Raw genomic sequence first — 12,266 nt, 5'->3', positions numbered from 1 at the left:
GCCCAAACAGGGAGCCCAGGAAGCAGAGAGCCTCACAGCCCTGCATCCGACCCAGAGTCAGCCACCAATTATCAGCCTCTTTTAAGTCACTGCTCAACTTTCCTTGTTTGTCCATGTTCTGCGCCACGGTTCAAATCTGTACTTGGATATTAATCAATGTTTCCTCTGGTCTCACTCCAGGTTGAGGGATTTCTCAGGTCTGGGGTGCTTCAGGTTTCTCTCATCTCTCTCCCTTACTAAAGCTTGCAAACAATATGTATTTTTTTTTTTTCCTGTTAGACCATCTTGTCTTAATATGAGGTTACTGAAGAATAAAAAGTGAACAAGCATGTCCAGAACACTGGCCAAATTAGACTAATATACATGCTAAGTAAGTTTCCTCCTGTTTTAATGGGGTCTGGAGAAGATTAATAAAGGGTGAAATAACTAATCAATGAAGCCAGTCTTGCTAGGAGAACAGAGAAATCAGGTTGGGCAAAATACACATTTATTTGTTTCCTTCTTGTTGCAATTGTGAGATACTAATTATAAAATCAAGAAACGAAGCTCTGAAAAATAAAGGAAATTGTATTTGAATCCTGGTACATTTGTGCTCTGAAGACAGACAACTGCAGCATGAAGAAACCTGGAATCTGAGGCTTTCAGGACATCGTGTTTAATAATTTCTCCATCAATCTTGAAAAATCCTCTTTCGAATCATTTATACTTTTGCTCTCCTGAGGCAGTAAATCCCACAGTTTGATTGTACTCTGTGGAAAATAAGTCTTTGTCTAACAGGCTACCTGACAATTCAAGTTTCCTACTTTTTGCTTTATTGGCTGCCACGATAACATCCAACTCATCTTTTCCTTTCACCTTCCCCCTTCTGGGTTTATAAACTTCTATTATTTCCTTCTTTCTCATTTCTTTCTCAGTCGGAGGAAGTCTATATTATTTAGTCTCTAGTTTCAATCTGTTAAGGCATACATCTAACCAGTACTATTGCCTTTCTTCTTTTTTCTCTACCTTATTATCGTCCTTTAGAGATAAAGAAGGACAAGAAAAATATGCAATATTTTAGTAAGGTTTGAAAGACATTACTCAGACATGAAGGATAGAGAAGCTAACAGGAAAATGTACAGATGGGGTATGACTTAGTGAGCAATGAGACCACCTGATCCATAGAGCTGAACAGGGAAAGAGCAAACTGCAGACTGAGAAGCAAATACAGAATGAAATTATGAAATCATGTAGAAGAGGAAGTAAAAACAGTGGCAGACAGTTGGAGATCATCTGAAAACACAACATTACTTTTCGTGGTGAAGAAATAAAAATAGGAAACAACTGCAGGAAAAAAAAAACTGCTAATGATACAGAATTCTTATGGTGTGAGAAATGCTGGTGAAATGTAAAGAACATTATTTTACAAATTAAAGAGAATTATTTCACGTGAAAATCAAGAAAAATCAAGATGATAGTTAATCAAATAGGAATCAGGCTGTTCTGATCTGAAAAAGCACAATGTTTTTATGCCACTGGAAAGTGTTTCTATCGAGTTGTTGGATATGTGAGTGGATACGACACTATGTTATTAGAGACAGATACGCATATCAAATTCTACATAGCAATGAAGACGGCCTTCTGAGTACAAATTTCAGACTTCTACTATGAAATCAGTACAATACTGATTTGCCTGCAACCCGTGATCCACTGATTACAACAAGCTAATATTGTATTTTACAATATTCAGCCATACCAAACAAGTACATTCTTTGTAGCTGCATTTTTCCTTCACTATTGTCATTTTTTGACATACTGCTCAAGAGTACTCAGACTTGTTTCCTGAATATATGAAAATATCCTTAGCAGAGCTACGTTTGCAGAAGCTGGAAGGAATTCAAACTCCAGCGTCGATAAAAGTTTTCTAAAGCGCTGCACACCTCCCACTCAGAACTATTCTGCAGATTTTGCCTTGGTAGCAACACTTGTTGAAGACTGTTATGACAAAGTGCCCACCTGTATGTTCAGGATATACTGTGTGCCTGTTCTAAAAGGACTTAAGGGTACTTAAACAAAAGAATGATAAAGGAAATGTAAATACATCAGTGTAATGTAATCATGTTCCATAGTGTCATAAAGCAAGTAATGCCTAGTATTGTGAAAGAGTATTAGAAGCAGTTAATCAATTCTAGCCCTTCACGAATGAATCCTGGAGCACTGAATTTAATATCTGTACAGGAAGACTAGGCAGACATATAGATGCCACAAACCATTATGGCTCACAAAATTGGGTCTTTCTACTGTTTTGCAAAATAGCATTTTATTTTTATTTTTTTTTTCCCAAGAGGCTTCATTTCCCTTTTGAATGCGTGTGTTGGGTGCTTTCAGTAGCACTGGTTGCTTCTCCTGCCTTTCCCACAATGAAGTGGGTAGAAAGAGGGGGTAACACTATAGCAACAATAATGAATCACTGTAATGCTAGAAATATAATCATCAAGTGGCTTTCCAGCTCAATTGACAATCAGAGCTCTTTGTGTGTTTTCTATATTCCCACTGCATTTTCTGTTTATTCGATTAATTCTTTTCTTTGTTTGTCTCCATCAGCTCTAGTTTGGTCATGATTCACCAGGAAAACAATGAATTTCACCAGTGGAACAACAAAAAAATAATGATTGAGGAGCACAAAAGGTGCAAACCAAACTAAACAGGACCAGGAGATTTGACTGCAATGAAAAGATCACGAAAACTGTAATTACATAAGGCAAATATTGGAAATCCTGCATACCTGCAAAGCTGCTGACCCTCTTTCCCCCAGAACACATTCTGCACCGAGCTATTTATGTAGGGATATTGTGTGCTTCTAAAAGAGGCATGAAAAAACAACTTTAAGAGAAGCTGTACTTGAAAAATTTTATTGAGAAAATGTCCTGTACTGTTCCCACAGTGTGCAGACACTATTAATTTGGCAAAAATCACTTCTGTCAAGATAGTTTATTCTTGTACTCTCTGAGCAGGACAAGTAGTGCTACCAAAATTCTAGTTCCGCTAGAATAATCCTGTCACCAATAAGAACTCTTCCAGGAACAGCTAAAGCACTTCAAATTATACCACATCATCCCCCTTTTGACACCCTCACACCAGTAAACTTATAACAAGAGCCATGATCTGGAAAGAAAGTAGAACATCAAGTCCCTCCCAGTAACAGAAGAAGAAACCACAGAGAGGACATATCCATGGGAACAAGCATGGGACTGTCACAGCTATCTGACAGCTGTACTTGGGTCCAACTTCTAACATGGACAATACCTAACACCTAATATCTTCCTAGCTACATGCAGACATCACAAATGCACATGCACACATTCTGCTTTGATTTCACACCAGCAGAAGCCCTGCATCTGAGCAGAGTTTGTCTGGTGGCACACTGGTGGTCACGTTGTCACAAATACTTGTTTCATCATCCTGACTTGGTTCTGGAGAGCAGAAGTAAAATTGCTTTTATGTTAAAGTATATGATGCAATGTCTGCATTTAACACAGCAAAGTTCAGCTCACTGTTGAAACCAGCCTATGGAGTTGGATAGCTGTTACTGCTTCTTCCCGTTTCAAATACATAAACTGCATGTTCTATATTGAAAAGAAACCTAGCTTAAGAAAAGCTTTCAATTTTAAGAAATCTAAAAGGCTTATATAAAATAAATGCTGAAGGTACAACACTGCGAGTAAAATATAATAAAAATTCACTATTAGTAGACAACTTCTTTATGGATCCGTTGATACCTCAGTTACAAAGTCTACGTAGTCCTTAAATAATGTATGACCCTTTCTGAGATACAGCCACTGTAATTTTCATTATTTTAAGGGTGTTTTTTTTTTTTTGTTTTTTTTTTTCTTTTGTATAAGATAATTTATGGGGACCCTGCCATTCTGTTTCATATAACTAAGTTTATATTTTATTTAAGGTTCGTGCTAGGTCTTGTGTAACAGAAATACACAGCCTTGCTACAGCTCCATTGCTACCATAAATTCTATGTATAAATATTTTACACCTACCTTCTGGTTTCCCTCCACAATTTTTTATGTAGTTTTTGAAGCCTGAGGTGCTGTGCCCAATGACTTTCCATCATCTCTTGATAGATGTGTAAGTCTGCACACCATTTGCAGTACTACAGGACACAAACAGAGCTAAGTTTTGAAAAGACACTGTAACTATTTTATAGTTACTTTTTATGTCTTGCTGAACATTTAAGGCAGATGTAATTTTTATGTATTCTTAAAGTACAGAAAAAAATTTAGCCATATAATTTAGATTTTATTAACACAGCCACATCTAATATTTAACTAGATATTAATTTTAACATTTCATATCAAAAGGTTCCCAAGATCTACAGGTGGGTGTGACGCTGTACCTGGCCCAGAATGATTGCTCATCAAGGGTAACCATCAATGGCTGGGCAGGCTTCAAGAGGCACAGCAACGCCCACAGCTCTACTGGGGCTGTAGGAGCATCCAAGTGCTGGATGACACCCGCACCGCACTCCCCAGCTTGGAAAGGCAGCAAGGGTTCAGCTGTGCAGCTGTGTGGGGATGCACTGCAGGCACCAGTTCTCTGGAGATCTTGGAGCTCTAGCACAGGTCGCTATGGACAAAATTCAGTGAGCAGAGCTGTTAGCACTGCTGTCTCCCCATTTCAGCCCTCTCACAAAGCCCAAAACACAGCTGCTGTATAGAGGAAACACTCTGCACTTTATAACTGAAAACGAGAAGTTCTACTTCCTATATTGGCTGGCACTGACAGTCAGGCAAGGAGAAGGGACTGTCCTGCTCTGCTCTGCTTTGGTATGGCCTCACCTGCAGCACTATGGGCAGGCTTGGGCTCCACAATATAAGAAGATAAAACTGTTAAGTAAACACCCACAGAAGGGCTACAAAGATGGCAATGTGTCTAGACATGGAAACTAGAGAGAAGATTAAGGGAGTCACATACATTCTAAACTGAAATATGCATATGATTGTATCTGTGTCAGTTAAGCATATGCATGTATGATGAATATGTACATGTACATAAACCTTTTATTCTGTTGAACAGCCTACATTGCTAACAACAGACAGCAACTTCAAGCCATAACCCATCTGGGCACAAATATCACAATATTTAGAATCATGAACATAGCGAGCACTGCTTCAAGGTTATATTTTCAAGCAGTCAGTCTGTGTAACTGGAGCAATTACAGAATAGGAGCAAAATGTGTGCTGTAGGTTTATGTACACTAAAATGTGATTTCTAAGCAGTACAAATTTATGTACATTTAAAGAGTTTTCTGACATACATTTAAAGTTTCTTACTTGACTTTTGTTTTTTGCAGTTATATATAAAGTATATATATTTCTTGGAGAAAAATAGTATTTCTATATCTCCTGGAGGGACTTTTTCACCTAGTACTGTAGGAAAGGCACGTATGTCAATAGCTTCTGTGATTGGCTTTGTCAGCCCAAGAAGTATTAAGAGAACTTTCCTCTTGTGTACAGCTTTAGTGTTTCTTCCCTTTTAAAAGTAAGGCTAAAGACACTTTTTTGCTTTCCCACAGTGAAAAAAACAAGTGAGAATATGTGGTGTGAGTTTTTTCTCTTGAAAATAAAAGACCAGGGAAGTCATACCAGTGGCTTTTAGGTAAAATGGACTTCATAAAATTAATGCTCTTCCCTGGCTCTAAATATCAAGACAGCTGCAGCACTTTTATGCAACAGCATCACATGCAGTTCAGATAAAGAAGAAAGCCCTCTGCTGTAAATGTTAAGCAAAAGAAAGAAAAGGAAAGGAAAAAACAAACAAAACAAAAACAAACCATGCCTCTGGCACAGGTTGGAAGAAAGCTGGACTCAGATAAGAAGGTGATTTTTGATACCATAAAAAACAGTATGTGTGCACGTATGTTTGTATGCAATTACATCTTCCTAACCAATTCCAAACTTTGTTCTGATGACAGAGAGAAGCCTTGGGAGGAACTGCTACCAGAACAACCACATGCCAAAGGTCTCAACGCTGCCACCTCAAAGTAACAGAAAACCTCATCCAGAAAATGAAGTTAGCCTGATGCTTACATACATCAAGCGCAAGGACAGATCAAAGGAGCTAGTATAAAAGACATCACAAACATCACCTCAGATCCTCAGAGACAGGCAGTCCTGCAAAAGCTTTGAATACCTAAGACAAAAAATTCACAGTTAAAAGCAGGTGCTTCAGGAGCTACAAATAAAAAGCAGGAGTTCACATCACAATGAGAAATCTGTAGGCATGGTATGTAGCGAGAGTCTTGAAATATTCTGCACAGAAAGGAAACAGATACAAATATTGTTATTAAAATTCTGAAAACTGGCAGACATTGCCGACAGTTATGTTATTAGAGACTGTGACGAGTATTTGTCACTATTTGTCACCAACACAAGCATACAGAAAAGGGTAGAAATGAACAAGACTACAAGATGATGCTAAAGAGTGGTTAAAAGCTGCAGTTGGGTGTTGGATTTTTTTTTGTTATAAATGGACAAGTGACCAAGGACATCCCAAACCAGAGGATAGTTGAGACTCAGTGGAATGTAAAATTATGTAGAGGATAAGAGGGACACCAGGCTTTCCAACCAGATAGTTCTAGATTCATGCAAATAAAACCATATTTTACTTGAAGAGACAACAGTCATCGAGTTGAAATCATAAGGCTGAAAAATAAAAGAGTAATAACTCTTGGGGGGAAATGCTCATCTGAACTTACAAAAGATTACAGCAAATCTGGAGAGCAGCACGTGGACTGACTTTGTGAGGGTCTGCAAGATCTAATCAAGGGCTATTTTCTGGTCCCTGTGCTAAGAAGCAGTCACATAGGAAAGGTCTAACATTTCAAACACTGGTGTTGAAATAACTGAAAACATTTCAAAAAGCACAAAGACAAATTTCTCAAAAGTATAATCTCAGAGATGGTTTCTATTACTGTGGAGGATGGCTCTTCCCAGCTGTTACACCAGGAAGCAGAGAGGTTCAACTGCAGGTCTCCTGTGTACAGCACAGTGCTCTGTGTGTTTTCCACCATGTATGGTGGTTTATTTGATACATTTAATGCTAATCAATTTAATAACTATCATTATTGAAAATGATTGACAGATTGTATTAATTGAAATGGTGAATCTGAAAATGCTTTTCCTACACAGGTATCACTAGTTCATAATGTATTCTGCCAGAGGAAAGATGCTTAAATAGCTCTGAAAACAAACCATTTGGCTCATTTAAAAACCCTTGAGAAAAAGCCATAATGAAACAGCAAAGCAGTGTCCTGGGTCTTTCCAGAAATGTTTTGGATGTAGCCTATACTGCTAATAGCTTCAAATGTTTCCAGCCTCATTCTTCACAGCTCCTAATGACATGTTTCTGTTTGGAAAGTAGCACAGAATTAAACAATGGGATTTCTTAGGAGTGTAAGTGACCAGAGCTGTGGCTAACTGTGTGAATACAAATTTAATGAAGCTATTTACCAACTTCTTTCTGAACTACAGTAAGTCCATACAGCTTTTTGTCTCTCTGTAATTGGCTTCCTGGCAGCCATGTCCAGAACTGTTTGCCATACATGAAAAGGAAACAGCGCTTTGATACAGCATTATAACACACATGCTGAAAAACAGGTGGAAATCCTGTGTAGCAAAAGAACTTCTTTTAGAACAAAAGCATTGTCTCTGAGATGTTCGAAGATGAATTGCATCCATCTCTGTGGAGATGTACTGCCAGATGAGTCCAAGACAATTAAGAAGCTTTTTTTTGTGTGTAAGATTTGCTAATCACATGTGTAACAGTAACAATAATTGTTTTGCTGCTAACTGGCCTGGGTGTTTGAAGCTCTAAATGCCGTTACCATATAACATATATATATCAGGGAGGAAGGCTTAGGAATACCTTCACTTCCTTCCCAAATCCTGCTGTGACAGCACCCTGCAGTTTGCCGTATTAGCTTAGTTCTACCTAATTGAGCTGGTGAGCTTATTGGAAGTCATATTTATTCCCATGTCATTTAGCATATTTGTCTTGAAAAAGGCCTGGTTGTTGCTCAGGTAACCTGGAAACACTATTTTTTGTTGTTGTTCTGGCAAATCTTGTTTTCTACTGTTTCCTTCTGTTTTTCTTTTGTGTTACCAGATAGATAAATCTAGAGAAAACTTTGGTTTTAATAAAATAAAAATAAATTTTAATTAAAAAAAAATAAATTTGTTTGGTGAAGCATCTGTGCTGAAGTTAATCACCAGTTTTACAAAGACTTTACAAGAGCACAAGAAGGCTCAACATTCAGGAAAGAAATGCAATTTTCTGCCCCAAACCATATAATCTATTCAACTCACAAGAATAAAAATATCAAACAGGATTCCTGATTAGCCTGTAATGCTATGAGAGGAACGTTCTGCATGTACTGGTCTGCTAGATAACAAACTGGAGCACAAACGCTGTGGTTCTGGTTCACTCTTTAGAGTTCCAGGGTAAAACACATGGGTGCTGAAGGACTTATTTTACCTAGTAAACTCCTTCTTTCATCCAGACATCATCTTACTCATTCCTTACCAGTCACTTTGACATCTTAAAGAAGTCAGAAGTACCCTGTTGCCAGAATCCTCCTTGCTGACATCCTCCATGTTATTCAGAACAGTCAGTAAAGCAATACACTACATACTTAGCTGTTTTGAGGATGAGGCTTTTCATAAGGTTCCCTCTACAGTAAGAGCTATACCACTGAAAGGAGGCTCTGAATACTCACATCAAACACAACTGTCACAGACAGTGCAGGCTGTGGGTGTGTTCAGCCTCAGTTCTCCACTCAGTACAATCCCTACAGATTTTTACAGCCCCAAGTCTTTTGTTTTTAAAATCACTGCAGTGACTTAGTTAGAGACGTGCATACTCTGCTCTTTCCTGAATGGCAATTATGAGAGGGTCTTGTTTAGATACAGAAGTGTGCTGCAGGAGTTTGTCATGCAGTCTGGTAATACCCTTTTATTAATTCTTAAAATGGGAAAGCAAGCATTAGCATATAAAAAATCTTTACCAAGTTGTTATTACTTGATGTACAGAAAACAAACAAAAAACAACAGTTTAAGTCTGTACTCATTTTGATTGAGGAGACAGCACTGGATAGTCCCAATGAAGAAAATCACCACCTAATAATTCAGCGTATAAGGAGCATCAAAGAGCTGAAGCCTAACCTTATGATTTCACAGAATCATAGAATAGTCTGAGTTGGAAGGGACCTTTCAACCATCTAGTTCCAACCCCCCTGCTACAGGCAGGGACATCTCCCCTTAGACCAGGTTTCTAAAAGCCCCATCCAACCTGGCCTTGAATACTTCCAGGAAGGGGGCATCCATAACCTCACTGTTCCAGTGTTCCACCACCCCCACAGTAAAGAATTTCTTCCTGATATCCAGTCTTAATCTACCCTCTTCCAGTTTAAAACCATTTCCTCTTGCCATGTTGCTTTTTGCCCTTATAAAAAGTTCTTCCCCAGCTTTCCTGTAGGCCCCCTTCAAGTACTGGAAGGCCACTATAACATCTCTTCAGAGCCTTCTCCAGGCTGAAGAGCCCCAGCTCTCTGTCCTCGTAGGGGAGGTGCTCCAGCCCTCTGGTCATCCTCATGGTCCTCCTCTGGATCTGCTCCAACAACTCCATGTATTTCTTGTGTGGCAAGCTCCAGAACTGGATGCAGCACTCCAGGTGAGCTCTCACAGGAGCAGAGTAGAGGGGCAGAATCACCTCCCTTGACCTGCTGGTCACACTTCTCTTGATGCAGCCCAGGATATGGTTGGCCTTCTGGGCTGCAAGTGGACTCTGGTTGAATCTTTCATCAACAGACACTCCCAAATCCTTTTCCTCAGGGCTGCTCTCAAGCCATTCTCCGCCCAACTCATATCTGTGCTTCAGATTGCCCTGACCCATTGCAGTTTCTGGGTTTTCTTTCATATATGCAATAATACAGAGTTGAAATGCTTCCCTACATCTGTTGTATTGACAGTCATCCAGAAACACTTTTAAAGTGTCTTTTCTTCTCAGCTGGAACATTTTAATCCCTCTCGTCTGGGGCTAAGTAATCCTTCAGTCACAAAGAAGTTCTGTTACAACCACCATACCTGTATTCAGCTCTCCATGTCATACTTAAGATAACATTCAGTGAATTCTGCAGTAGTAAACATCTGTTCAGAAACATCTCATATACCCCTTTGATGGTAGAAGGACACTTCTAATGATTTGTCTTTTACAATGGGTTATAGACAAGGCAACCGTCTTCACAAACCATTCCCATGCTCTCAAAGATGTCAGTATTTGTGTGACACATGGTTGCAGTACTTATGCATTAAAAGCTTTATCAGCTCCAACTTGTCATGCTTGCTCTTCTGGGACACGCATTTTGGCTGCTTGTGGAAAAAATGCTATGTCCATTATTTCAAAATTCCCAGTTTTACCTAAGGAATGGTACATTTTCTTTAAAAATCAGAATAATAGAAACAAGAAGGTTGGATAAGACCTTCAATATCATCCAGTCCAATTGTTGACCTACTGCCAATACTTCCCCACTAAACCACATCTCTTAGTACAACATCTAAACAGTTTCTCAAACTACTATCCTGTGCAGCCCATTCCTAAAAGATGGTATAAAAACAAACAACATGCTGGGAATTCCTACCTCGTTTCTTATCACTGTGCTTGAAATCTCACATCCAGATTTTTCTTGTTTTCTAGCTAAACATAATGTGATATGTATGTGCTCACTGGATTTGTTTTAATACAAACATCAATGTCATGTGAAAGATAAGTGAATTAAATAGGAAGACAGAGCATGGTTCAATACAACTATATACATGTCTAAATCCCTCCCCAGCAAGTTACTGGAATTAAGTAACGGAAGAAGCTAGCTAGAGCTTTCAATTTAACAAGAAGCTTTGACATTAGCAAATATTTGCTGCGTGCTAATCTGAACACCAAGGGGAATTCGGAATTATTAGTCCTGCCTTTCACACCTGCAACCCCTCCATTACTGAAATACTTCTGTATGAATTGTCTTTGTAATCTCCTTGTCCTTGCAAGAAAAGCCCCTTCATCACCATAGGATGAAAGTCAGAGGGAATGAAGCAAATTGTATTTATTTAATTATTCAAGGCTGAAAAAATGCTTCTTAGAATAATGTTAAATGCCTTAATTCAGTTGCTCATTAGTTTTATTTCCAGAGGGCAGCAGTATCACAGCATTATAGGTGCTGGAAGAGATCACAGGAGATTTTCCTGTCCAGCCCCCTTGCTAAAGCAGGTTCCCTAGAGTAGGTAACAACTGGCCAAGCAGTAATTACACAGAGTTGTAGCCAGGTTCCTGCACTATTTGTACATGACGGCATATCAGGCAAATTCACTGGGCTGTCAAATTTTGGCCTTGATGCAAAACACATGCTACAAATTAGACATAAACCTCTTACAATAAATGGAATTACATTGGTTTTGCAGCAATAACAGTGAGGTAAAATTTGATCCATAGCCCTGGGATTCAGTGGGAGCTGGCTATTTATAATAAAAGTATCTTGTAAGATGGAAGAATAAATGCTAAAAATACAATTGGTTATTTTTGCCAACATTTCAACTTGTCTAGAAATTGGGGTTTTGCCTGCTGCTGTTGATGTGGAATTCCTGGAAATTGCTACTCTCATCTTAGGAAGGGAAGGTTTGCCATTAATTTTTGCATAATGAGGGCAGATATCATATTACAGAAACAAACCACAAAAAGCAAAATAACAATAAGACCGAAAACGGCATATACTCATATTGTGCGCTACTTTTGTCCTTCCCTAATTTTGTATAATATTGCTCTGGAGCATTTCACTTAACACCTGACAGATGACTTTGAGGAGCAAAAAAGAAAGTTGTGTGACATCCTGTGACGATTTGAGGACTCTGTGTAGAACAAGGTGAGTAAAAAGATACCAAGGTGCCAAAAATATTACTAGAGCCAGGAAATAATCAGTTTGATTCCTTTCATTCCCAGGAAGGAACAATATATAATGGTAGGTCCTGTAAAGGAATAGAAATTATTTTAGAGGGGAAATGGAAGGCAAAGGCAGACAATAGAAGAGAGGCCTTCATGTCCTCAAAGAACAGGACCTCACGGGGTGCAGAAGATGCCACATTTCTCTGCAGAAACCATGACAGCTAGAAGCAGAGAAATCTAAATGGAAAGATGGGGGACACTGAAGACACAGTAGTGCAGCCCATTTAGCA

At 38.8% G+C, this 12,266-nt stretch overlaps 1 protein-coding gene across 1 annotated transcript in view; it reads right to left on the bottom strand.

Annotated features, from left to right (window-relative positions):
• Positions 1-12,266, bottom strand: part of KCNK13 (potassium two pore domain channel subfamily K member 13) — a 53,358-nt gene that overhangs the window by 10,945 nt on the left and 30,147 nt on the right. The gene's annotated exons all lie outside the window — the stretch shown is intronic.

Source organism: Coturnix japonica, chromosome 5, assembly GCF_001577835.2.
Source record: "Coturnix japonica isolate 7356 chromosome 5, Coturnix japonica 2.1, whole genome shotgun sequence".
Lineage (NCBI taxonomy): Eukaryota > Metazoa > Chordata > Aves > Galliformes > Phasianidae > Coturnix > Coturnix japonica.
Note: the sequence above shows the minus strand (reverse complement) of the source record. Positions and strands in the feature narration are given on the sequence as shown.